The sequence below is a fragment of the Plutella xylostella genome, chromosome 15, assembly GCF_932276165.1.
Source record: "Plutella xylostella chromosome 15, ilPluXylo3.1, whole genome shotgun sequence".
In the NCBI taxonomy this organism is placed as follows: domain Eukaryota; kingdom Metazoa; phylum Arthropoda; class Insecta; order Lepidoptera; family Plutellidae; genus Plutella; species Plutella xylostella.
Window position 1 is genome coordinate 8,903,635 of NC_063995.1, and position 25,709 is coordinate 8,929,343.

The window sequence follows — 25,709 nt, forward strand, 5'->3', positions numbered from 1 at the left end:
TAAAGTGCATTATAATAAATTAAATACTCTCTGAAATCTGAAAGCTATACAACGACCTACCATAAAATCCGTTGTAAAATCGAGAACCTCAAAGTTCCTGCTTTAATACTTACTTTTTTGTTTTTGGTGTGAGTAGTATTGTGACCCCCCCCCCCCCCCACCATCCCGCCTTCACCCCCGCCGTCATTAGGGACCGTTCGGTCGACAACGAGCCCGATCCGGTTTAAAACTGTCCCCCAACACGGGAATATTGCAAAAAAGTGGCACCTGGCTTGAATTCACTGGAGGAGGTGGGAACTTTATGGATGCTTTTTTCGTTTCCTAATTATCTTCTACAAATAAATTACTTTACAGCACAGTTCATTACACAATCAATTTTCTACTAGGCATCCAGTAAACCCACATAGTAAAACAATCTAATGCAACCAGCATTCTACAATATTGTATTAATACGAAAATCGAGGGTTGGCATTGTCATAGAATTATGTAGTAAACGATGCTAAACTAAAAACCTCCATCTTATTAATCACTCTACTCGTAACCAGCGCTCGTAACAATGTACATAATGTACTCGTATGGGTACTTAGACTGCCACAAAGTTAAGCACAAGTTTGTAATTTGGTGAGAATAGCTGCTAAGCAGCGTAAAAGTGAATCATAGTTCGTAAAGCGGGAGTAAACACCCGACACCCGCCTCACGACCATTTTATGGTACAGTTTATGTTATGCCACGACGGGTTGTGCCCGAGGAAGGTGAGCCACTTCTATTATAGTACAGTATTTTATATTATGATACTTACTAGTTATGTAGGTAACTGTTCCATGATGCATAAAAAACTACTTGTGTAAACTAAAATGCAATGTTTTTACGTACTCATTTCAACAAATACTTGTACTTCCGATATCTCTATCGCTGAGGATATAGGTACCTAATGAGAGTTGACTGAGTGTTTAATAAATTAGTTTTGGATTTACTGAGCATGGTATATAATCATATTATTACCGATGCTTTGTTCGTTATGTACTGTCAAGTACCTACTGTGTAATCTGTAAGAACTGTTTGTTCAACAAAAAGTAGCCGTTAACAGGTTTTATAAACAGTGTTTTTTTCATCTGAGGCAAGTTTCCTTTAAATAACTTACAGTAAAATAGCAACTGCGTGCATATCTTGTTCCTAACGAGCTTGCTGTTCATTACCCGTGCACTGGCAACTTATTTACGACTAGATTATTTATAAACTGAGCTATAAAAATGCTCAACTTTATGAATTGAATATACGAGAATGAATTTTATCAGAACTTTACATCTGAAACCCTGAAAAATATGCAGATCTTCCGTAATACGTTCTGATGACCGAGTATTAAAATCCTAACTATATTATAATATTATAAATGTGAAAGTAACTGTGTCTGTCTGTCCGTCTGTCTGTTACTCTTTCACGCTAAAAGTACTGAACGGATTTGAATGAAATTTGGTATACATGTAGTCCAGACCCTGAGAAAGAACATAGGTTACTTTTTATCCCGGAATTCCCACGGGAAAACCTTTTAAGGCGAAGCGAAGCTCGTGGGAACAGCTAGTTTACTATGAAAATAAAGTTTTTTTTTTCGCATTTTCATCAATGAAAGTGGCTAATTATGTCGGATATATTGACCTGTTCACTATCAGTAAAAAAAAACACGGTGTATGTAGACAACATGCCAATAATAGTTACATACAACAACATTTATTTTGTACCAAAATAAAACGTTCAAATCAGTAGAGCCGCTTAGACGTGGCAAGCTATTAGTGTGTAAATATTTAAACAATATTTGCGTTACCTATGTAGGTGTGAGGGGACATCTTCTAAGCTGTCGCAGGGAGGTGGAAGGTGCAAGTGAAGTATGAATAAGTTAGTGGGTCGAGGCGAGACCTGTCGAAGAGTCTCAAGTGATTGGAATTATGTCAACTGCCGGAAAGATTCTGAAAGATTTTACGTCGGTGCTAGGTGAAGGGATTTTCCAGGAGAATATTTTAATCTACTGCCATATTGAGTGCCGCTCAATCAAGAACGATTTAGGAGGTACTTAGGTATATTCTTCATTGTCAGTTATCACTAACTGCAAGCTTCAGTCACTCAATCTATAGATAGCTGACTGTTACTTTCATACTATTTTGACAGAATGTAATTTTTAATGTGTCCAAACCGTATGATAGTGTCAGCTATCGATAGATAGAGTATTGAAACTGGCATCAGTTAGTGATCAGTCAGATGTCTCTTCTAAGCTGTGTGATCTATTGAAACTAAAGGAATGTTTTACATATTTTGAACAAAATTTAGGTCCTGTTTCACAATGTCTGGTTAGTAGCTACCTGTGAGATAAAATACATGCTGTCACTCTCTGTTATTATTTTTTTGACAGTTTCATGTCTTTTATCTTACAGGTAGCCACTAACCGGACATTGTGAAACAAGGCCTAAATTTTGTTCAAAATTTGTAAAACATTCCTTTAGTTTCAATAACTGTCTGAATTTCTTAGTCTTCGAATTTCAGAGTAACGAAGTCACAGATACACGTCAACATCCCTGTCCGTTTTCTGATACGAAACTCTCATCTAAAAATCATGATGTTGTATTGTAGTGTTACTTATATTCACTTCCTAGATCATTCGAGATCGGAAGGCAACCCAAACAAGTCGACAAAACGTTGAGGTAATTCCCAAATGTAGCGTCGGAACAAAAAAGTCGCCGCAATAGGTATATGATGTATTACATACAATAGTTTATTGCTACATCTATGTATTATGTTTAAATTGAACTATCAGTTAACACCTAACTTTCAAAGCCCAGAGTAGGCTACAAATAATAGCGTTTGGATTGATTTATCCTCTATGATGAATCCACTCTCCACTTATAATTGGTAAATATACACGTCTCATACAGTGTGTTGGAAAAATGGTATACTAAGGCGAAAGGGGGGTGTCGTAAGTCGTAGATCAAAACCCCAAGACTCACCCCCTTTATTCTTTCAGCTTAACCACTTTTGCAACAACCTGTACATAAATCGCTTAATTTGGTCGAGAATCATAAATGGACCAAATGGAATAACTACGGCCGTGAAAAGAAAGATTGCCTTTTCTAGGTTTCTCCAACCGTACATGTGGTGAGCTGGTGGCTCGGCGAGGTGGCCTGCATATTTGATGGCCGCAGTCGCTATCGGTTGTCGAGATTGGATCTCGAGTGAGCTACAGCAGACAGCGTAATTGGATAATGTTATTTTTAGACCGGGATGCCAACAATGTCGGTTCTTTTATCGAGGATCCCGGTCACAATTTATTAACTTAGCTAGTATAGCGTAACGAGTTTCGTAAGAAAAACAGCGCTCCGTAGCGGGAAAATTCCATAGTATTTAGTTAAAATTACAATTTGCTTTTCGACGTCTATTTTTGTAACAGCCTTAATAATAAGTCATTATTTTCGTTATTTATTGCCCTGTGTCGTATTCGGGTTATTCAGGGTGGATTGTATTACGAGGCGATAGACCCTACGTGATTGGTTTACGAGCTCGTGATCCCAGCGGATGTTACACCTCGTCGTTGTTATCCTCGTGACGATCACACGCATATACTCGTAAATCATGTCTTTTGGAGGAATAGGAGTCGTCTTGCTAGCCCCCGCCCCGCCCCCGCGCCCCCGCCGCCCCCAGGGCGACGTCGCGGTGAGGTCGTACGTATCGCCTGACCGATCTATTTTTAACTCAAATGTCAGATCGTTTATCCTACACGTGAAAGTGATAACTGTTTATAAACTGTTTCAACTGTGCCGGTGTTCTTTGTTATACCACATTTACAATTATTAAACGAGTTGTTTGTAAGTATACTGGAAACAAAGTTTTATTGAAAAAGTCATTCAGCTACACCAGATAAGTACAGATCCGCCTGTTCAAATGATATATAGCCTATTTATCACAGAGTTCCCAGGTGCTTCAAGTAAACTTTAGTTATCTGAAGAAGATCCGCACATAGCGTCTATAGGCAATCTTCGCACTGACAAAAACGCGCCAACCCTTATCTGCAGCAATAAATTTTCATGGAAGCCCAAAGCTATGATAACGAGGCATCCACGTGCATCTACCCGAAATGCCAGCGTTCTACACAGCAGGCAAAAATAGATCGTATTACATCAGCCTACGATATAAATCAGGAGCCTGAAAAGCCTCTTCGCTTGTCGGTGCCGCGCCGAGCCCAAGGCAAGATGCTCGGCGGCGGCCATTCTCAACGACACTGCCGTCCGCAACGAGGTCGAGTTTGTTTATTAAAATCTGGTCTTCACTATACAGCCTACGTTATTACGACATGTCTATAGCTAACGTACGAAACTATATCATAACTCAAGGTACAAATCCATTGATCATGATACAGATAGGCCAAGGCCTCAAGATCTGTATGCTTTTGCAATACAACAGTAACATTGGTTCTTATCCTTGACAACGGCGGGGGGTCGCGGCTTGCTTCGGGCGTGATCTTCGAGACAACCCGGGGATTAGACTTGTTGCCTTCCACGGACCAATCCCGGCAGCTTATTGCTCGATCAATCGATTACCGCCGCCGAGGCCACCGGCCCTCGAACAACGCGAAGTGCGGCTGATCTAATAAAAGATACGATGGCTCGTATAAATACTTTTTCATTTTCATAATAATACCTAAATGGATTCCATATCAGCCCCGGGCACGCGCGGCGGACCTTGTCATACGAAAACAATTACTGACATTATCAGTTGTTAATCTCTGTAACTCGTGTATAGAAATAACAGCGAAAAATACCGACATGACGTTGAAAAACTTATGTGAATTGTTTTGTGTGAGTATAAGTGGAAAGTGGCAAAATCTAGGCTATTCACAGTTATGCACCTTCCTGATAAGTAGCTATCTAATTAATCATAAAAGATTTAGGCCCTGTTCCACAATGTCTGGTTAGTGGCTACCTGAAGGATAAAATACATGCTGTCACTCTCTGTTTTTATATTTTTGACAGTGACAGCATGTATTTTATCCTTCAGGTAGCCACTAACCAGACATTGTGGAACAGGGCCTTAGATTCGATACTGAGTCATCATTTCATAAAACATCATGTATTACTTACATGGCATGTACGGAACCCTTCCATCAACTCTCTCCCATGTGAAGGATACCGCTCCACGCACCGCCGCCGCCTGATTACACGAGCGTTATTACTAACAAGCGTGTCGAGCACCCATGTTGCTTGTAAATTAATTATCCGGAAATTAGCGATAAACATCTGCCAAGCTTTCATAACTGCGATAAAATTTATTAATTAAAATATTTATCTACTCGGATGTTCCGCTCGCGGGAAGCCGCAGGTTTTATTAAAAACTCCGACGATACTTGATGTAGCTCGCGGTAGATAATCCTGTTTTTCCGCCGTCCTTGTATCTTTCGCATTTTTTTATGCAGCTTTCAGATGCAATTACGTGTATTAAAATTGAAAATTTAAAAAGCTAGCATGCCTTTACCGACATGGTGTAGGGTAATAATATTATGTATGTAGAAATTGGAGGCATTATTGATTTACTCTTCAAATAATCCTCTCTGGTGGATGGCTACAAAATATAACAATTGATGCAAACCCCTCATCACCCTTCAGTGACTATTCCATTTATGTTGACAAGCTTCCGGAAAAGCCAATCTATTTCCTATTTGCTGTTATCTTGTCTCCACATCAAACTTCAACGAATTTAAATTCCCTTAGCACAAAGCGGCCGGAACATTCTGGGAGCTGTACTCGTAGTTTTTGCTGTTCACGAAAACACGCTCTCTAAACTTAAACTGCATACGGAAAAAAAGGCACGAAGAACGAACGAACAATCACCGTCAGAGGCTTTCTATTAGTTTAATGAAACAATACTTCTTGTAAAGAAGTGCAATACTTACTAAAATTTCTGAAGTGTCGATAGAAAATTCTCGAAGTGGTTAAAGTAATATATTATTCAGCTCGGCGAGTAGAGCGAGCGCCTCTACGATACCCGGCGGATTGCTTCTAGTAGATTCGGTGCAGAGAAATAATACGGTTTAGATTCGCTACGGCTGAGCAAAACTTGGGAGAGATATTTTAACCCGGTATGTGATCAGTTTCTGACTCTGTTGATCCCTTTGGGAGAAAACGGGAGCTTATAACTATTATAAGTACTCACGGTAATGATTAGCCATTATTGTGCCATTATTAGCTAGTTTTTACTCAATAACTACGTACTATTACCATCAGCTCTCACCACTCTACAAACAATAAGTAGAAAGTAGACCGATATCCATATTACTGGCTTTGCCTAGCTAGGGGGTCGGATGGACATGATGGGTGAGATGTTCCCACACATTTAAATTTGAGGTATATTATCCTACAAATATTATAGGGCCAAAGTTTGTGAGTATGTGTGTGTGTGTTTGTAACCTCTTCACGTCAAAATGGCTGAATCGATTTTATTGGAATTTCGTATGGAATCGGCTAACACCCTGGATTAACAAATTGTCTACTTTTTATCCAGGAATTCCCACGGGAAAACTTTTTAAGACGACGCGGAGCTCGCGGGAAGCTAGTTATTATTATAAAAGTAATTTGAAATGGCTCTGTCAGTGGTACAATTACGATTCACTTATGCGTGTTTCCAACCTGAAAGTTTTCTGATTAACCGTTGTCTAGCACAATGAGGTCGGCTTGTGGGAGGAGGGACCAGGTCGTTGACCCCGGCTTGCATGGGGCCACTTTTGTAGGCAGCAAGCGAGTTTACTGCAAATACTGCCGGAAACGCGATAAGGCAGGCAGTGACGTATGAACACAGCGGCGGCGGTGTACAGACATGCAACCGCTATATAACAATGGTTAGGCAAGCAGTAGTCTATTTAGAATTCAGGAAATAACGGGAAGAATCGGACTTAAGACATTTAACAACTATCTATTTAGCTATGTACGGTGGCCTGCGCCTAAAAGTATACAGGCGGAGTTTTTAAAATAGCGATCCCTGATGATGAAGACCAGCTACATCTGTTATGCAGCATGTGAGCTTGAGATCGCTATTTTAAAAACCCCGCCTGTATACTTTTAGGCGCAGGCCACCGTACACGTTTTGCTGCCAATTTTACACTGTGAACATAACATGGAATGAATAAATGTTCTTATGAATAATAGAATCATTGAAGTGTAAACAGGAGTGCCTGAGTATGCAGCAGCATGCATAATCTCTAGCAGTGCTGGTCCCACGGGCCGCGTGTGTTTCGCTCCATCGGAATCTAGTCTCATGTTTTCAGTTGAGTAAGCCGTGTGAAGCGGCTGGCTGCCACGTCACAATAGGGTCTGCAATGAATTGTGCCATGTCAGAGCATTGGGGAGCAGGAATTAATGGCCACTTGACTTTACGGTGAATTCACTTGTACAGTCTGGTATGTATATTTTATACATAAACCAAGTGTTGGGTTGGATTTTATCATTGCCATCCTGTCCCTCAAAACACGTACACGCATGTTATTTTTACCACACGTTAAATGTGTCGCCAAAAAAGTAATTAGATAATTGAAACAAGGATACCAAATTAAACAAATTCCTAATCAGCGCCACAGTGGTAAAAGCTTTCATCACGAACGAATGAAACAGAACATACAAAGCCAGTCCAACTTTGCTAACTAAAACAACGTTGTAAAATGGATGAATCACTAAAAGTCTATTTGCATATGCAGATATGTTTTTAAATATTTGTTCAGCAACTAACTCACTGTTCCACCCAAACGGAAAAACTGAATTCAACTGTCTGGGGCAGTTGAACGGAAATAGACTGTTAATTAAAAGTTGTTTCACTAAGCGGCACGGAATATACAGGTTAAATATAAGTTTTAATCGCTATACGGTAGGGCCTTATCGTAAGCATCTGAAAAGGTATCAAATACGTACGTAGGTATAGTTGTCGTTTTCTGAACGCTTAGTTACTTACTTCGAAAGCTAGGTCAGGTAGTAACTGAGTTATAAGGCGGATAATTTGCAGTCGTCCCGGCGCACACGGGCACGTGAGTTCGAAAACTAATCGCCGCGACACGACGCAATCAGGAGAGTCCGCGACGCCCGCAGACTCCGGAGACACGCGCGACGAGCAATCGGTCCCAGTTTTGTGGTCATGGTGATACTTGTTATAGTTTTAAAGGCTCTCAATCTCTCAAAATAAGAAAATTAATTGCCTTCGAGTTTAAGCAGCTACATAGTAGCTAGTTTAAGTAGTAGTACTACTCAAATGCTTGTTTGTATGAATTGAGCTCACGTAGCAGTTGTAACACGCTCTTGTCAATGTTAATTATTGTAAATAATATATGTGTTATCGTTAAGATCTTATCCGCATTAGCTAAAGGCTCTTCGGCTCTTTTCCACATAATATTCAATAAATCCTCAACCAGGACGCCACGGCGTAGAGCCACACTCGATTTGTAAATTCAAATTACACGGTTCACCACAAACGTATTTGATAGTCGAACATATCGCAAATATAACGTTCAAATATATTGCACCAAACCATTTCTGGTTTATTTATACGATATCCCGGATTTATGCGAGTCACATCACATTCCTGCTACTCGTAACTCTTGCCCACCACATGACGTGTTAAAGTGGCTGTATTGTATTGTTATCAAAAGGATTCATTGTCCTGATTTCCTCGCAATTTTGTATAGAATTTGAGTTCTACAACTCAAACTTTGCCACGGGTAAAAGACGGTAGATTTAATTGAAGAAGGAGAAGATGTACCAAGACAGTTTCAGAAATACATTACAAAGAATAATTGTTTCCATAATAAACTTTTCCTGGTGTTGGCACATGTTTGAATGTTGCCAGCGTTATCGACTTTTCAGACTCTATCACAAAATTCATAAAGCACGAGGTTTTACGGTGCTACGATGCTACGGTGCTACGAGCTACGACGCTACGACGCTACGAGCTACGGTGCTACGAGCGAGCGTCGCGATTGCGAATTTGTGCTACTCGTATGATGATATTTTATTGTGAAGTATTTTAGGGTTTTTTCAAATCCTTATTAATTTTGCAATTGATATAAATAAATAAGTTTAACCTATTTAAAGTACTTTAGAAACTTAAACAGAATTTTAATTCATTCTGCAGCAAGACCGGTTTTAAGGAATCTTAAAGGGATCTCCATTGGCAAGTCGTTGCGTACTTATCTGATCTTACTGACAAAGCTGGGAACTTGTGCCAAGCTTAAGAAGGGTTCCATTGAATACAAAAAGCGGAAGACAACGGCCGTGGGACAAGTTTTACGACTGTAGATACTGTAGTGAGTCGCGGAGCGAATACATTACCATATTGGGCCAAATGAGTGTTTTACCTACTGAGATTGCATATGTTGATGAAAAAACTGGGTTAGTAACATTTAACTAACTATGACTATCGGTTTGAATTATGTCTCAAAAAATAGTCGTGAAATAGTCGATTCTATTTATTATAATTTTAAGCTTGATAAAAGCTGTTAAATAATGATATCAAATTCTTCATAATAATTCCTTATTGAAAATTTATTATAATTAATATGTACGTCCTCCAAGTCTGCACAAAATTTCGTTGCACATTCTATTTAGATTCACATTGCGCATTTCGATTCACAGTAGTGAGACGTGATGGGGATGGGTGATGATGATGGACATAAGTCTTGCAGCTTAATGATAAATAAACCAGTAACAGTAAGCTACGTGTCACATTTAAATAGTGTTTAACTTGATGTTTTCAGTTGTGAAACAGACAGTTAGAAACCTAGCAATAGATTTCAATGTAAAAGTTGAAAGTGTTAGCGGTTGAAGTAAATCTCAGTGCTGTTGTCTAGCGCGTACCGCCGTCGCCTGCGACGTACTCGCGCCGCGGCCACGAGACCAGCGGCATGCTGAGAATAGCGGAGGAAGAGATAATCTCGCAGTGAATATATAGCACATTTCATATGAGGCTTATCATTATTTGAAAAACGAATGGTATAGTGCAGCTGACTGTACCTACCTATCGAGAACTTGATTTGACAACGTATTGACGGAATCAAATTTGACACTAATTACTTCGTAAATGTTATTTAGTTTTGATTTCGCAATAGGGCCCCTGTAGCCATGCTCGCCGGTCTACTGTCACCGCACCGCTTGCCCCGCTGGTCCCGCGGCCGCAACCTGAGTGTGAGTGTGCACCAACTTCTCTCAGGAAACTCCCAAACTACAGTTAAACAGTTACCGGGTTTATTTAATTTGTTTCACTTACGTAGTGTATTGTATTTCCGTACCGTTTAGTTAGAAATAAATCCTTATTGGATATGGTGTAGCATTTTAACATTTACATTTTGGTATAGGAGACTAAAAGTCTATATCCGATGTATATAATAAAATGTATAGGATTATCTATGCCTCTACGATCAAATTTATTATGTCTGGATGTAGCAAAACGGCGTAAAATTGTAAATCGCAATCGTAAACTCTGAATATTAACAAACTTTTTTATTTGGCGACGCGGCTTGGACGAAGAAGGATGTCAAAATATTCATTTCAACCTGAACAGGACCAATATTTGACTTGAAACCGTCCTTCCTGCCTACCTACTCCGCGAGAAGATACCTGCTTACTTAACATTTCATTCAATGCTAGTCAATTATTAGAAATAATAAACGAAAAAACAGACATGGAACATGTTGCGCTGTACAGACTTGTTATTTCCTAGTAAAGATCAGTATTTTACCTACCTTAAGCATTAAGAGTTAACCTGTTATTGTTAATCACACATTTACCAAATAGTGATTTCTGAATCAGTATTATTATTATTGAATAAAGTGCACACTACACCATATAACATAAGCATCGGATACTTTAGCAAGTATGTACCACATAATTTCCTTATATGCGCGTTATCGATGTACAAATCTGTTTCGCTTTAAATAATTAAGCATCCAAGCTGTCTATCAAGCTGCCAGTCTGACGTTACTGGCTTTATGGGTTATCTAATTACTGGAATGATTAATTATCATGAAGTCGGAACACCATACCGGCGCCTCGTAGTCGCGCGCTAATGGGTCACAGCGAGCCGCGCACCGCACGTGACGTCACAATGCCCTATCTCTTCAAATATGTCGAGGGAAAACTCAGTTACTGCCCTCACGTCACATGCCATACCACAAGTAATGGAATAGGGAAAAATGTATTTTTTCATAGCTCACCACTTTCTTTATAAAAACACGTTACACCATTATGCTATTACACTTTCTAGTTGATGTTCTACGTGCTTGTGCCTATAAAATGAAGTATTGAAAGAGTCAAAAAAACCACTCCAATATCGACGTTCTCGTTTCCTCATTTACTCTTTCCAATAAATGTACTAAAAATAAATACGTACTTCAGGAAAAAATCAGGAAATTAATGGACGTAAGCCACGGCCAGAGGTGACGAGGGTGGAGGCGGGTCAAACGGGTAACAACCGTGTGTAGAGATAGAGCTAGGGTCAAGCGCGCACAGCAACGAGGGTCAAACGGGGAACGCGCAGAGCAAGATCCGGTTTCCGTTACGTTGTTAAATTTCAAATTTAATTAATAATAGTGTAAAAATAAAAATAAAAAAGATCTACAACACCCTGCACATGTTGTACAGTAATAATAGACCTTGTATGGGTGTCGAGTCTTCTGTATAGCACTCGTTAGCACTCTGTTTGTCCAAGTTCAACGTATTATTTAATGGCTTCCATAATAACTACTCTACATAATAGTGCCATTACCTTGTATGTTCTAACAACAACGATAAAAGTCTTTTGATACTCTACTACCTTCTAATTTGTTACAACAATGACTTCATATTTACCAACATGAATGAAGTAATACTAAGTGTGTGTTTTAATTTTACTGTTAAGTTAAATAGACCTAGGTTCGTTTTATTACAGGGTAGGATTTAATCAATTAACGTACCTTTGGCATGTGAATGTACCTGGCGTAACAAAACTTATTTCTTTATGGATCAACTCTGAAAAATAACGAAAAAATATCAGTTCCTTAAATTATTACTCATTCACTCACTCTTGACTGCACTGCTCGTTGACCCAAAGTCGATCTTGGCCTCCGCTACCAAAAGATGCCTTAAATGATTAAATATTGTATAATCATTATACATACATCTGGTAATAAGTAATTATTTTGGACCAAAACTTCCGACCTGCTTTCGGATTCAGCAGTATATAGAAAACTAGGTTAACGTGTGAACTTAATAAACTACTCGATATCGTAATGGTTATTTTTTCGCCAGGAAATGACTCCGATGTTCGTAACTCACCGTATCATGCAGGAACCGACACTTCACGTTGATGGCCCATACAAAAATATCAGGTTCTTATGTTATAAAAAGAAACATAATAATATTTTAACTTTATCAGTGCATTAATAAACAAATAGCTTATCACTAGAACAAACTATGGTTATTTTATAGGCGGCGCTTATTTCCGTATTGAAATAAGTTACGTTTATTTTGTTTATTTTGTTTATTGGAGAACAAACAGAGGCAAACACATAGTAAGATTTCTATAAATTAAATAAAATTATCTAGGTGAATTTACCTCCTGGGACATTCTCACTAAGAAATCTATTACAAACATGAACTCTATAACATTTTAAAAATAGTACAAAAACTTTTTAAAGAAAGAAAAACGATTTTAAACTAACATGCATAAAAAAAAATATGCCAAGTTATTTACAAGGACTTAGGCTATGATACATAACAAAATTATAAGCCTCGCAAACACTGTATACAAAAACAAAATAAATCTATATAATACAAATTGAATATACTATTAATAATAATATGTAAATAACAATCTTATTATACCACCACGGCAATATTAATACTTATAGGTTTTTTTAAAAAAAATAATAATAATAAAAAAAAAAATGTGTACAATTCATAAAAAAATTTACAATCAATAAAAAAATTACTCAGATGACGACAGAACATTAAGGACATTTGTTTTGAACTGGTTGCGCGAATCCTAACTAATATTATAAATGCGAAAGTAACTGTGTCTGTCTGTCTGTCTGTCTGTCTGTCTGTCTGTTACTCTTTCACGCCAAAACTACTGAACGGATTTGAATGAAATTTGGTATACATATGGTCTAGACCCTGGGAAAGAACATAGGCTACTTTTTATCCCGGAATTCCCACGGGAAAACTTTTTAAGGCGAAGCGAAGCGCGCGGGAACAGCTAGTTACAGAATAAATCAACCGAGAGCAGGCGTTTGTTATAAGTGTCACAGATGCGTCGCAGAGGCGCGCGAATACCGGCGTTAGATGCGCAAGAAGGGACTAAGAACAACGACTGAGAACGAGTTCGGATAGAGTTACGTGGATTAAAGTACCTAATTGGTCTCATTTAGGCTACTAGAATATGCATACATACATTTGTGAATAGATAATGAACTATTAACTTAATTTTAATATCGTTAAAGCAAAATAAAACTGTGAAAAAACAAACATGAAATAGAGTTCTGAAGAATGTTGAATCTCGCGCAAAACGGATGTGTAAGAAACCCAAAATCTCCCTTTGAAAAACTTTTATTTAACATGATCAAAAATCAGACATGACTGTAACAGTTTTAGGTATCACAAAATAGATCGGATTTGAATTGAATACGTAATATTTATGCTCCAGTGACTACAATTGGAACTGTCATTAGTTTCCAATAATCGGTTTATTGCTGGCTCGTCGTGTCACTGTGAATGACAGCAGTTATATAGAAATCAATGTAATAACGCTGCGTTAGATAATTATTTAAATGAAATGTAGGCTGACGCAAATACTTCCTACATATATTATTATGTAAAGTTAGATAGATGTGTTATTATTTATTATGTTAAAATTAGGCCACGAACGTTGTATAGGCTATTCGTACGTCATCATTAATCAATCATTTACTGGTAGGTATGTTTTGTACAACATCCTACTCAATACATTTTAGTATTTGTATTAAATTTCAGGTTGTCTCACCCGAGTATAGTTATTATTCATAAAATATTGAAAATGGACCGTTATTTACTTTTTGTCTTTGCTTACAGGCGATTTCCAAGGAGTGCATCAACATGCCACCTAAGTAAGATATCGTAATTATATACCTACATCGCTTTGCAGATTTACGTTGGCTAAGTGACTGCACCTTTAGACAAGAAAAATATAATTTATCTAAAAATTAGCGCCACGCTAATGCTAAGCTTTATTATAAGAAGTTTTTAAGTTTGATATTTCTTATACAATGACTAAAGATGAGAGTGAAAATAATAGCGGTGAACTGCCTACCGAATTAATTATCAACATGACTGTGTAATAATTTTTTGTTGTTTGGTCACTGAAGGTAAGAAGAACATAGTGAAGTAATGAATTTTCAGATTTAGTTTGCAGCAGCAATAGTTGTATCGTAGTATTAAGGCAATTTATTAGGTAAGGTTCACGCTTTATGCTTTATTCGCAAGCCTCAATAGCATTAGCACTAGCAAAGACTCACCTTAGTATCAACAATCACGGGTAATTACCATTTATTATATACTTATGTGTAGTTATAAACAAAATTTATAGGAACATATTATGAAGCTTTAGAGTATCTTGGAACTTGGCAAAAGCATCGTATTTACAGTAGAAATATGATTTGGTACTAAACGCATTAAACTCAATAAAATTGAATTTTAATCTTTTCATTTGCATTTACTATATAATTAATATCAATAGCATTGAAGATTAACGGTACCCTCTAGTCTGTGTTGTTTTATGATTTTATATAGTAATTATACCTTCAATTTTTTTATTTTTTTTACACAATGTCCCACCTATGTTTTTTTTAGTTAAATAATATGTCCTAGCCGGGGATCGAAGCCGAAAGCCTCGGAACAGCAGTTAAGGTTACCTTATGCGGCAGACACTACTTATTTCAAATTAAGAAAAAGAGTCATACGAGCCGAGTTGCTTCAGAATAGTTGAAAGCTCCTTATATTTTACAAAGAAAGGGAGTAGTAAGCTTGATTTATAAATATATGTGGTTCATAAAACCATTCATTTTATATGAGACTGCGCTGAAGGTATCTATAGTTATAGTTTCATGTCGACTGACGATTAGTTAGTGGCACTCCGGTGGCACTACAATTTATTTGGAATACGTCGGCCCACGCCTGATGAAGAGATAGGTAGGCAAATGAGACGTTGATGCATAGTACCTGTGTATTGGAAAACTTTTCGAGGCCGCAAAGTTTTCGGGTCAAACTGTGGATCCCAGTCACATTGAAAATGGCTATAGGTATAGGCATATCATCCAGACACGTTTTTCACGAAAGTATTTTTTTTGTGAAAAATACCTAGACATTGTTTTAAGTGTAAATGTCCCACTAAAGTGTTTGTATACAGGTGTTCTGTGAGTACGAAGTCTCCTACATCGGTGGTGGCATGCTTATTTTCTGCGTTTTATCTCTAAGGGTGGCCATGAAATAGGGCTATTTGGTAACAAGAACTGTTCAGCCACGCGATAGCTCACGCCAGGAAGTATGTAGACGACCTAGGTTACTCAGAACTGCCTGGAGAGACGCAGGAGATCCAAGCGATCCTACAGGACGCCCTATGTATACCTAGGTATCCGGCAGCCGACACTATGGCCCCCGATTGCACAATAAACTGGCATTTTATTATATCACGGCGCCGTTGCACACTGCCACGTTGCAGGAATGAACATAAATTGCAGAATGTTAAGAATCGCAGCGGCCGCATTTATTTGCGACGGCAAATATTTCACTGGCGGACAATTTGTGTCTAGAAATGGTTCGGTGGGTAAATGTAGGTACGGCATATAACTGAAAGATGGTTTGAACTGACAAGTATTTTATTTCTGGTTCATTACTATAACTTTCCACCATGATAGAGAATGAATTCATGGGTTTATAGTTATATTATAAGGTGCTACGATGGCCTCTTCAATGTTAATAAGTGAAATATGATTTCCATGAGCTAGATTGACGTTTCTCGAGACCATCATTAATCACTGGGCAGCCCTCAGAGAATAATCGCCACGAGTGACCCCGGGGAGCGGGAACACGTATTATTGGCAACCTACTGAAACAGACGCGTGTATTCACTCCCGGGCTGAACCAATAACTTATATAAACGGCTTGGTATGGGAAAACTTGATGCAATTATACGCTCTGTGGACAATGTGATAGTTATAACGTTATTATACTCATTGGTTATTCCTAGGTAGTAAGTATAGGTATGCATTTACATATAAACGATGATTTAAAAATATTCCCTTTGTTTTCAATTAAGTAAACTTTTGTACGGACAGGCAGGCACTTCACTGCAGGACATGCACCTACTCTATTAGGCTATGTTTTCTAGAGGTATACACAATACCCGTGATATATTACGTACAAATACATTATTTATGTCACATCAAAAAAGGTTGCACTTTTTAATTTGAATCATATTTCGATACGATAAATAGACGGGTACTACCGCAGGTACCAGGCGGTGCGCGGCGCGGCTCCCTGACAGACAGAGGCAGCCTGCACTGACAGTTAATACTTCCACACGCCAGTCACCACGTCTCGCATCTCCAAGTGCAATAACTTGTTCTGCAATACTGGTTGAATGTTGTTTTCCGAGATAGGTATTTATATTTTATATTTTATATTTATTTATTTCACAAAATCCACAGCACAAGACAAAATAATAGCTTAGGTATTATATAAGCCATACATAGGCCAATTACGGACTTACATTATACAAACGAATCACAATTACATCAGACAGAAAATAAAGTATAAAAAATACATGCAAAATTTAGGTTACATTACAATACAGTCACACAAAAAATTACAAAAGATTACAAGCAATTAAAATTTACAAGCAACAAAACATAAACAAAAATTCATTTAAAGTTGACTCATGTATATTAAACACAAAAGTTACCAGCATGTCATTTAAAAAAAAATAAAAAAATATCTAAATTTGGAGGCAAATTCTAAATTTTTAAATTGTAAATCAATAAATCAATAACTGTCCTTGGCGAAAAACCATTCCCTTATTCTATTTACAAAGCTCATTTGCGTTAAATGAAAAATGTCAAAGTCTGAGAACTGTTTATTATAAGTTTTAGGTAGTCGGCAACTTATGGAGTTACTTGCGTAGTTTGTATGCACTAAGGGTATGTGGAAAAGGGCTTTGCGAGTATGACGTGTGCGGGTGGATGGTGTATTCAGGGATAACATTATGTTTACGAGTTCAGGGCAGTCCACAATGCCATGACATACATTATATAGTAGTTTCATGTCCAAAACTATACGACGATCTTTTAAGGTCATAAATTTTAGGCGAGAACAAGAAGACTCATAATCATCCTGCAGTCCAGACCTATAGTTGATATGGTTTATAAATCTTTTTTGAATGCGCTCAATCATATCCATATAAATGGTGTATTGTGGGTTCCAGACAGAGCAACAATATTCTAGGACACTTCTAACGTAGGCAAAGTATAAAACATAAACACAGTTAATGTCCTTAAATGGCTTACTGACTCTCAATATGAAACCAAGACTTTTAAATGCCTTATTGACTATGCTTTCAATGTGGTCGTGGAAAGTTAGTTTGGGGTCCAATAACACACCCAGATCTCGCATCACATACACTCTTTTCAGTGGAACATTATTTAGGGAGTAAGAATATGAAACAGGTGTCGTTTTCCTAGTAAAACTAATGTAGGTGCATTTATCGGCATTCACGTTAATTCTGTTCTTATAATAATATACTGAAAGACGATTTAGGTCCTCCTGAAGTAGTTCGCAGTCTTCAATTGATGCAACTTTCTTGTAAACCTTTTTATCATCGGCGTATAGAAGAAATTTCGAATTTTTAAAACAGTGTCCGATATCATATAAATATGCTACATAAAGAAGTGGTCCCAAAATAGACCCTTGTGGGACGCCTGATGGCACATGAATTACACCTGATCTACAATTGCCTATTCTAACAGCTTGGTTGCGGTTCTTTATGTATGATTCGGTCCAGCGCAGTAGATTGCCGCAGATTCCCAATGTCTCAATTTTATTTAGTAAGATCGTATGATCGACTCGATCAAACGCCTTTTCAAAGTCGGTATAAATGACGTCCACTTGTCCTCCCTTGTCCATATCCCTTAGAACCGAATTTGTAAATACTGCTAAATTTGTAGTGGTCGATTTAGACTTGACAAAACCATGTTGTTCGCATGGAATGTTCAACGAAATGTTGTTGTATACACGTTTATGGACCACTTTTTCCATCACTTTACTGAAAACATTTAGTACAGATATGGGTCTATAATGCTCTACCGGTATTTTGGAACCTTTTTTATGAATCGGTACGATATCGGCTAGTTTCCATGCTGTTGGTACCACCCCTTCACGAAACGATCTGTTCAAAATAATTGTCAATGGCTCGGCCAGCGTGTCAGCACAGTTAACCACTAGAACTGGTGGAATGCCATCACTACCAGGGCCCTTTGTTTTGTCGAGACTACGCAGCAGACGCAATATTTCGTCGCGGGTGACTACTATTTCACTCGTAACTGAGTTATAGGGAGGATCTACCAAAGTAGTGTCAGGATATGAGTCAGCTGGCAATCTAAACATACTGGCAAAGAATTCATTAAAGGCATTGCAGGTGTCTTGTTCATTTTTTAGGGTGTTATTATTATAAGTCATATCCTTAGGGTAGCTGGATGTACCTTTTCGCTTTGATTTTACGTAAGACCAAAAAAGTTTGGGATTCGTTTTTATCCCATCTTGAGCTAATTTTATATAATTTAGGTAGCATTCTTCTTGCAAAGACTTTTGTCTTGTGCGGAGAAGGGCAAAAACATTATAATCGAGAGGATTTTTATACTTTTTCCATAGCCTGTGATACTTATTTTTTTCTTTGATCATATTAATTAGCGCCCGTGTAAACCATATTGGGTATTGATGTCTCCCCCCCATAATTTGTTTTGGTACATGTTTATCAATGGCTTCATTAATACACGAATACAGTGCTGACAGTGCATCATCTACTGTGCCCTCATACAGTGTCGAGCAATCAAAATCTGCTATTATGTCGTTTATGGCATTATAATTTCCTTTTCTAAAGCACAATTTAAAAGATTTCGTATGTTGCATATGCTGGAGACCAATGTCTTTCAAATCTATTTCAATAGCTGGATGAAAACGATCCTCAACGACTAACGAGCTATTTGGCTTACTTATATCCAGGATTAAATTCGAAAATACTAGATCTAGTACATTGCCGCAGGTATTTTTGAAATTATTATATTGCATTAAACCGAGAAAGTTAGTAGTATTAACAAGATTGCTAGCCGAATTCTGAAGTTCAACAGAACCCTTTTTTATACATAATGGCTCTGTGGAGTCCCAATTCAAACAAGGTAAGTTAAAATCACCAATCAGCAGGAAGTGGTCGCTGGAGTTATTTTGTGTAATATCGCTGAGGTTACTGATAAAACATTGCATGCGGTCAGGCAGATTACGATCTGGCGGTATGTAGGTTAAGCATATGTGCAAGTCTCTTGAGGAGCCCAAAGATTTACTCGGGATAGTGAACCAAATACACTCAAGATCATCGCACCACCATTCGGGGCGCGGTCGCATCTGCAACTGGCGTTTACACAGAGCCAAAACTCCGCCACCTGCCCCCCCAGCCCCACGGTCGCGACGTATGATATCATATATTTCTAAATCTACTAGTTCTGAATCAAAGATACCATCACAGAGCTTAGATTCGGTTATAAGAATTATGTCATAGTTACAAGCGGCAACATTATTGAAAAAGTTAGCTGTTTTTGTCCTCAAACCATTAACATTCTGGTAGTAGATATTAAGGGAAGAGAATTGTCTGTAAACTCATGTCATAGTAGACCATAAGGTATTTTGTTTTATTAAGTTCGCCAAAGACAATTACATCTGTTACAAATATTACAATGAAGTTTAAACAATTTAACTCATTTAATAACATGCTGTTAAGGTTGCTTGCTTTATAGATGGGTACCAACAAGGAGAAACTTACATATAAGGCATTCAGTAAACACAAAATTAAAGTATACAGAAATATATTATTTACTAAGATATAAGCTTTCTTAAATCGGACTCCGACAGAACAAGCACAGGCGGTGATTTTTCGTTCTTGCGAGTGTAAATACGACAGTTTTTTGTCCATACGAAACGGACATTACACTCTTTAGCTTTGGCCTTACATATTTGCAATAGTTTTTTATTATTAAGTGTAAGATGCTCGTTTACATAGACTCGTTTTGAATCACCACCCATGCCTAAACTGACAGTGGTAAGATCCCGTGATTTGCGCGCCGAGGCATAGAGCGCATCCTTAACATGGCGTTGCCTGAATCGGACCACTATAGAGCGCGGCTTGCCACCGGAGGATCGGAATGGTTGAATACGATGGGCAAAGTCAATGTCTTCAGTCTTTACAGTAACACCAACATTTTTGGCAATTTTTTGCACAATATTCACTGTTGACTCGCCTTCGGACTCCGGGACACCGACTATTTCAAGGTTTTGAAGTCTCGCCCATTGCTGCTGCTGTTGTCCGTCGCGCTCGAGCGCAGAGACACGGGTCTCAAGTTCCTTGCACAGGTTCGTCAGTTTTGTATTTTCTGTACGAAGGCTAGTAATTGCGGTCTCACATTTTTTCACAGAAGACCTCAGCATCTCATTGGCTTCTTTTATGTCGTTTACCTTATCGCAAAGCTCCACCATTTGGGTATTTAAACCCCTGAGTTCGGAACTTAGAGCATCTCTTAAAATTGTGGGAAGTTCGTCTTTGATAAATTGCAACAGATCATTACGAAAATCTGCCGGTAGTTTATCGACCTGATTTGGGGCTTTGGAAGCGGGATCGTTCAAGTCCATTGGTTTGATAGTTTTTCTGACAGTAATATTCATAGACGATGGTTGTGGTTCACTATTAGTCGACGCAGTTCCCCCCGATGATAGCGATGAAGGGCTAGATGCTTGATTAGTTCGCAGGGGCGTGTTTGTGTTATCGCCTTTTGGACGTTTATTACGACATCCATCACATACCCATGCCTTGCGGCTGTCTTTTGTCATAATTTTAAATTTGCTGGCACTGACGCTGGCGCATATTAGGTCATAAAAACCATTACAGTTAAGGCAGTGTAAGTATTCTTGGCCTTTGATGGGGTTAGGGCATGCACCGCATTGTTTAGATGCCATATTGGTACAAAAATAAAATAAAAAAGTATATGTTGTGTTGTCGCGGATTCGAACCCGAGTCTCTTGATTAAGATGTAGTGGGCTACTTGACGAACACAGCTAATTCTCATATACCAAAGGTTGTGAATTTTTCGATATGTTGGTAGGACAGTTAAAAATATAAAGATAGGGTACGCTGAGAAAGTTATGAGTTTAATTATTGCGATTCACCGCCACTTCACAACACTGCACTTTGATTAACTTATTGTTTTGGTGATTTCTCGAGATTGACGATCACTTATACTAAGATAATAAGTGCACTGATGACACTAGGTATGGTGAATATTTCAACGTAACTCACAACTTCGTACTCTTTGTTTTGGAATTAATTTAAATGTTAATCTACTGAGGTAATGATTACTGTCTGACGTACGGCGAGGAAAAAAAAAAAAAAAAAAAAAAAAAAAAAAAAAAAAAAAAAAATATACTACTACTACTACTATACTACTACTAATATAGGTATACAATATAAATAGATATAATGTTCACGATTGCTACCTAAGAGGTTTCGCGAAATTTCTCAATGTCAAGCATGTTTACTAGAGACTAGTAGAGAGAAATTACGGCGACCAGCGAGAAGCTCTCAAGTAGGTAAAGAAATACTCTACAAAACAAGATCTTGATTGAAGACAGTGGTCTGCGCAAGATGTTTCAGTCAGACTACAAAGAAATCAATCGGATGAGTTGGGAAATAATTTCCTGCTGCGGAGGCAATCAGCGGGTGGACGTGTGCAATCTCAGATCTGCGTCCGCCGGCCGACCGGCGAGGAGGGTCACTCTACCTTAAAAAACCGAACAAACGAGAGCTTTTACGCAATCGGCAAGTTTAAGGTCATGTTGAGCCGTGGATAGCGCAGCACTGCTTCGAGACTTTTCCGTAAGCTAGATTTACCCTGCAGCACCAGTGTTGACGACGGTCGATTCCACGACAAAAAAGATTATTCGTATATTTCCGAAAATAAGTGGCCTATCTGAAGACTGATAACCGTTAGAGTAAGTACATATACACCTACATTATCGACTTTAGATCATGTACGGCTGCTGAGACAAACTTAGAGATGCTTAGCACACTTAGCATGTCTATCATAGTACGATTATTAAATTTTTCGTGAGGTGATTGGTAAACTCCGTAGTTAAGTATTTATAACACAGGGATTAAAATCATTCAAATAAATTACTTGAAATGGCACTTGCCTCTCCGGTTTTCCTTTACACAAGAACGTATGCCGTTCTCCTTTGTAACCACGCCGTCTCTCACGGAGTCACTTGGGTCGCTTACGCTTTGTTGTACTTCAATCCAGAGACAGTCTAATTAAATTTGCCGGCGAATGTATGAAAGGAAGATATAGAGTATAAAGTTGCACAAAGAAAATGTCATCGAGGTAGTAAATAATAGGATTCAGTTTTTACCGTCAATGGTAGAATATAGCTGTCGCTGACGATCGCAATAAAAAAAACTTTTATCGCTCGTTTCAAAGTCACCGCAGTCCTCTCGACTCTCGACGCTTCGTATCGAAGTTGAAGCGGATATAAGAATGAGGAAATGAAAATGAGTTGAGATTCAATAAGTTTATTAAAGAAAGTACTAACTATATCTAATTGTTGTGATTTATTTAATGCATACCTAATATCTACCTGAACACAGAATGACAACAAAGTCAACAAGCCGTGACGGAGTGGAATAGCTGAGTATCGCGAGGTTTGTACAAACAAACACACAGGGTGATGTTTATGTAGCGGTCGGCCGCGGGCGACCACTGTCGACCGACTTCATCACGTGGCCACAGACAGTACCTTTCAGGCCGAGCTTTAATAACATACTGTGTATAGCATTTATAGCATTATTGTGTTTTCACACACGGCTGAGTGCTTGCGTGGACACAGAACATTATAGTGGCTTTTGTACATGTGCTTGAAAATTGACTATTTCTGGTCCGTACCAGAAATAGTTAGATAATAGAGGTTTAATAGGAAATAAATAAATCTGCATTTGCATTTTGTTTTCTAGTTACTGAAAAATATATTCAGACAGTCATCAAATGTAACCTACCTTCTAATGAAAACTATACTTATGTAAAATAAATGTGTTATGTAGTAATAAATGCACAAGTAGACGCACATTTAATAGTTATGTGTACTTAGTAAAATGATATGCCTGAAAACGAGGAAAGCTTTGCAGAGCTGCGGTCGGGCTGTGGACAAAATCACTGGCACGATAAAATGCACCGCGGTGCGCCGCCGCCGCCATCCCCCGTGACTAGTTCACTTCCTAGTAGAGTACGAGTATTTGGATCATATCACATCCATCCAACCCACCACGTCCCCACTGCTGGGGCTCGGGTATCCTGCCAATGAACGAAGGGCTTTAGGCCTTGTCCACCACGCTGGCAATTTGTGCCAAGTGGAGCATTTGGATATTCGCTATAAATATACTGTGAAGACAAAAATACTCAGAGAAAATATTAAGTTATCCAGTTACCAAGAGAGTATTTACTTGTTAGATAGATCTAATTCCATCAAATTGTCTCTAGCTAAAGGTAGTACAATTATTTAAGATATTCCAACGAAGCTGTTTTAAACTGAAAGGTTGAGACAATCAAACTGGAGCAATCCTATTAAACGCTTGCTTGAATTTCCACCAACAGCAGCAATAAAAGCAAATTAGGTGTTAGGCAATATCTTATTTCCATTGGGTGAATTAGTGAGGGGCCGCCGTCATTATAGCTAATCTGATGAACGATAAATTTCTATTACCATCATACAATAAATACTATTTATTACTGTTGTATCGGTGATGGCGGGTATCCGGCACTACTGCAACTTTTCATCTTTTATTCATATACATAGCTAAGGACACGTCTCGATTAGGCTTCAAGTCTTAGACAACATATCTCTGCTTCAAGTTCTTTTTAATTTCATTTCCTTTTTCCGTGTTCCCACCCAGCATCATTGAAAATGTGGTGTTGCGAGATTGACGTACCTACCTTAGCTTTTGTGTTTTTTGTGACATCGTTGTTTTAAAGTATAATTAGAATCATCATTCATCGGAAACATTTATTAATGAAGAAGAGTCGTAGGATAACCTTGGTTACAATTTAAAAACAATAACAAATGAAACACGAAATACGAGTGCAAAGATATTATAAAATCAATTTGAAAATCCCATATTATTGTGTGTGAGGAAATTCTTACGTTTACTTAGCGCTGATCGATTACGCGCCGGGACACACAATATGTGTATGCAAGTATGTACCTGCCTGTCACTGGGTATGTGTGCAACTGTGCACATCATAGACTAACCCCCTTATTCATAGAGAAGTTACAAAACGTTTTAACTAATAAACTGTTTTGTCCCTCTCTGTCAAAGAACAAATTGTTCTTTGTTGGAGAGGGACAAAACAGTTTATTAGTTAAAACGTTTTGTAACTTCTCTATGAATAAGGGGGTTAGTATATACTAATCCCCTTATTCATAGTAAAGTTACAAGACGTTTTAACTAATATGCTGTTTTGTCCCTCTCTGTCAAAGACCATATTGTTCTTTGTCGGAGAGGGACAAAACAGTTTATTAGTTAAAACGTTCTGTAACTTCTCTATGAATAAGGGGGTTAGTCTATGGTGCACATAGTTATACATTGTACAACGTTTATGTCCTTTATAAAATCCTGTATAACTTACAGTAGGTATATCTGTATAATAATATGGAGGTAAACTACGCAAGGAGGTTTTTTTATTTTAACTGCGTGAAAATATCTCTTCTACCAAGGCTCTCCGTGCTCTATGATGATGATGATGATGTGATCATGATTGGTTGTTTATGGTTAAATCTAGAACAACGAGGTGCACTGAGGTGCACCAACGGTTATCGGTAACAGGATTTAGTAGCCATTGCTATAACTGTCTGAACAATGAACACATCGTATCTAGTACGTAATGATGAAACTTTGAACAGGTTTTGTATGAACATAACTAATTCTGGGTTAAACACTAATATTCAACATTGCAAACAAAAAATGCGCTACGCTAATAAACATTAATATTGTATAATGTCTATATTATTTTCATATCTACGAATATACATACCTACTTAGGTACTTCTATCTCTTTTCAGCCAGAGATCTTTAAACACCGCGGAGGTTAATTAACTGACTCGATTGCTCGATGCAAAGTTTCGTTTGGCAGTGGCAGTGTCATAAATAAGGCAAAATGGCAGTTACTCGGCCTCATGGCTCGGATTCACTCAACCGGGCGGCTTGTTAATGTTCCGAGGGATACGCTTGTATTTCAATCTCGATCGAGTTATACCTACTACGTGTTTCAAAATTGGTATTGTAAGCAGAAAGGTGTTTTGTAAATTCTGGATGTAAATTTTGTAAAT

At 38.1% G+C, this 25,709-nt stretch overlaps 1 protein-coding gene and 1 long non-coding RNA gene across 3 annotated transcripts in view; one reads left to right on the forward strand and one right to left on the reverse strand.

Moving 5' to 3' along the window:
• Nucleotides 1-25,709, reverse strand: part of LOC105388337 (pseudouridine-metabolizing bifunctional protein C1861.05) — a 115,845-nt gene that overhangs the window by 40,078 nt on the left and 50,058 nt on the right. The window lies entirely within an intron of this gene.
• The window catches only part of LOC105388315, a 54,394-nt gene that overhangs the window by 15,633 nt on the left and 13,052 nt on the right, over nucleotides 1-25,709 (forward strand). The window contains exon 3 of one of the 2 annotated variants that reach the window (XR_005253874.2): nucleotides 14,097-14,131. The exons of the other annotated variant lie outside the window; for it this stretch is intronic. This is a non-coding gene — a long non-coding RNA (CD82 antigen). The remainder of the gene's footprint in view (nucleotides 1-14,096; nucleotides 14,132-25,709) is intronic. 2 annotated transcript variants of the gene reach the window in all.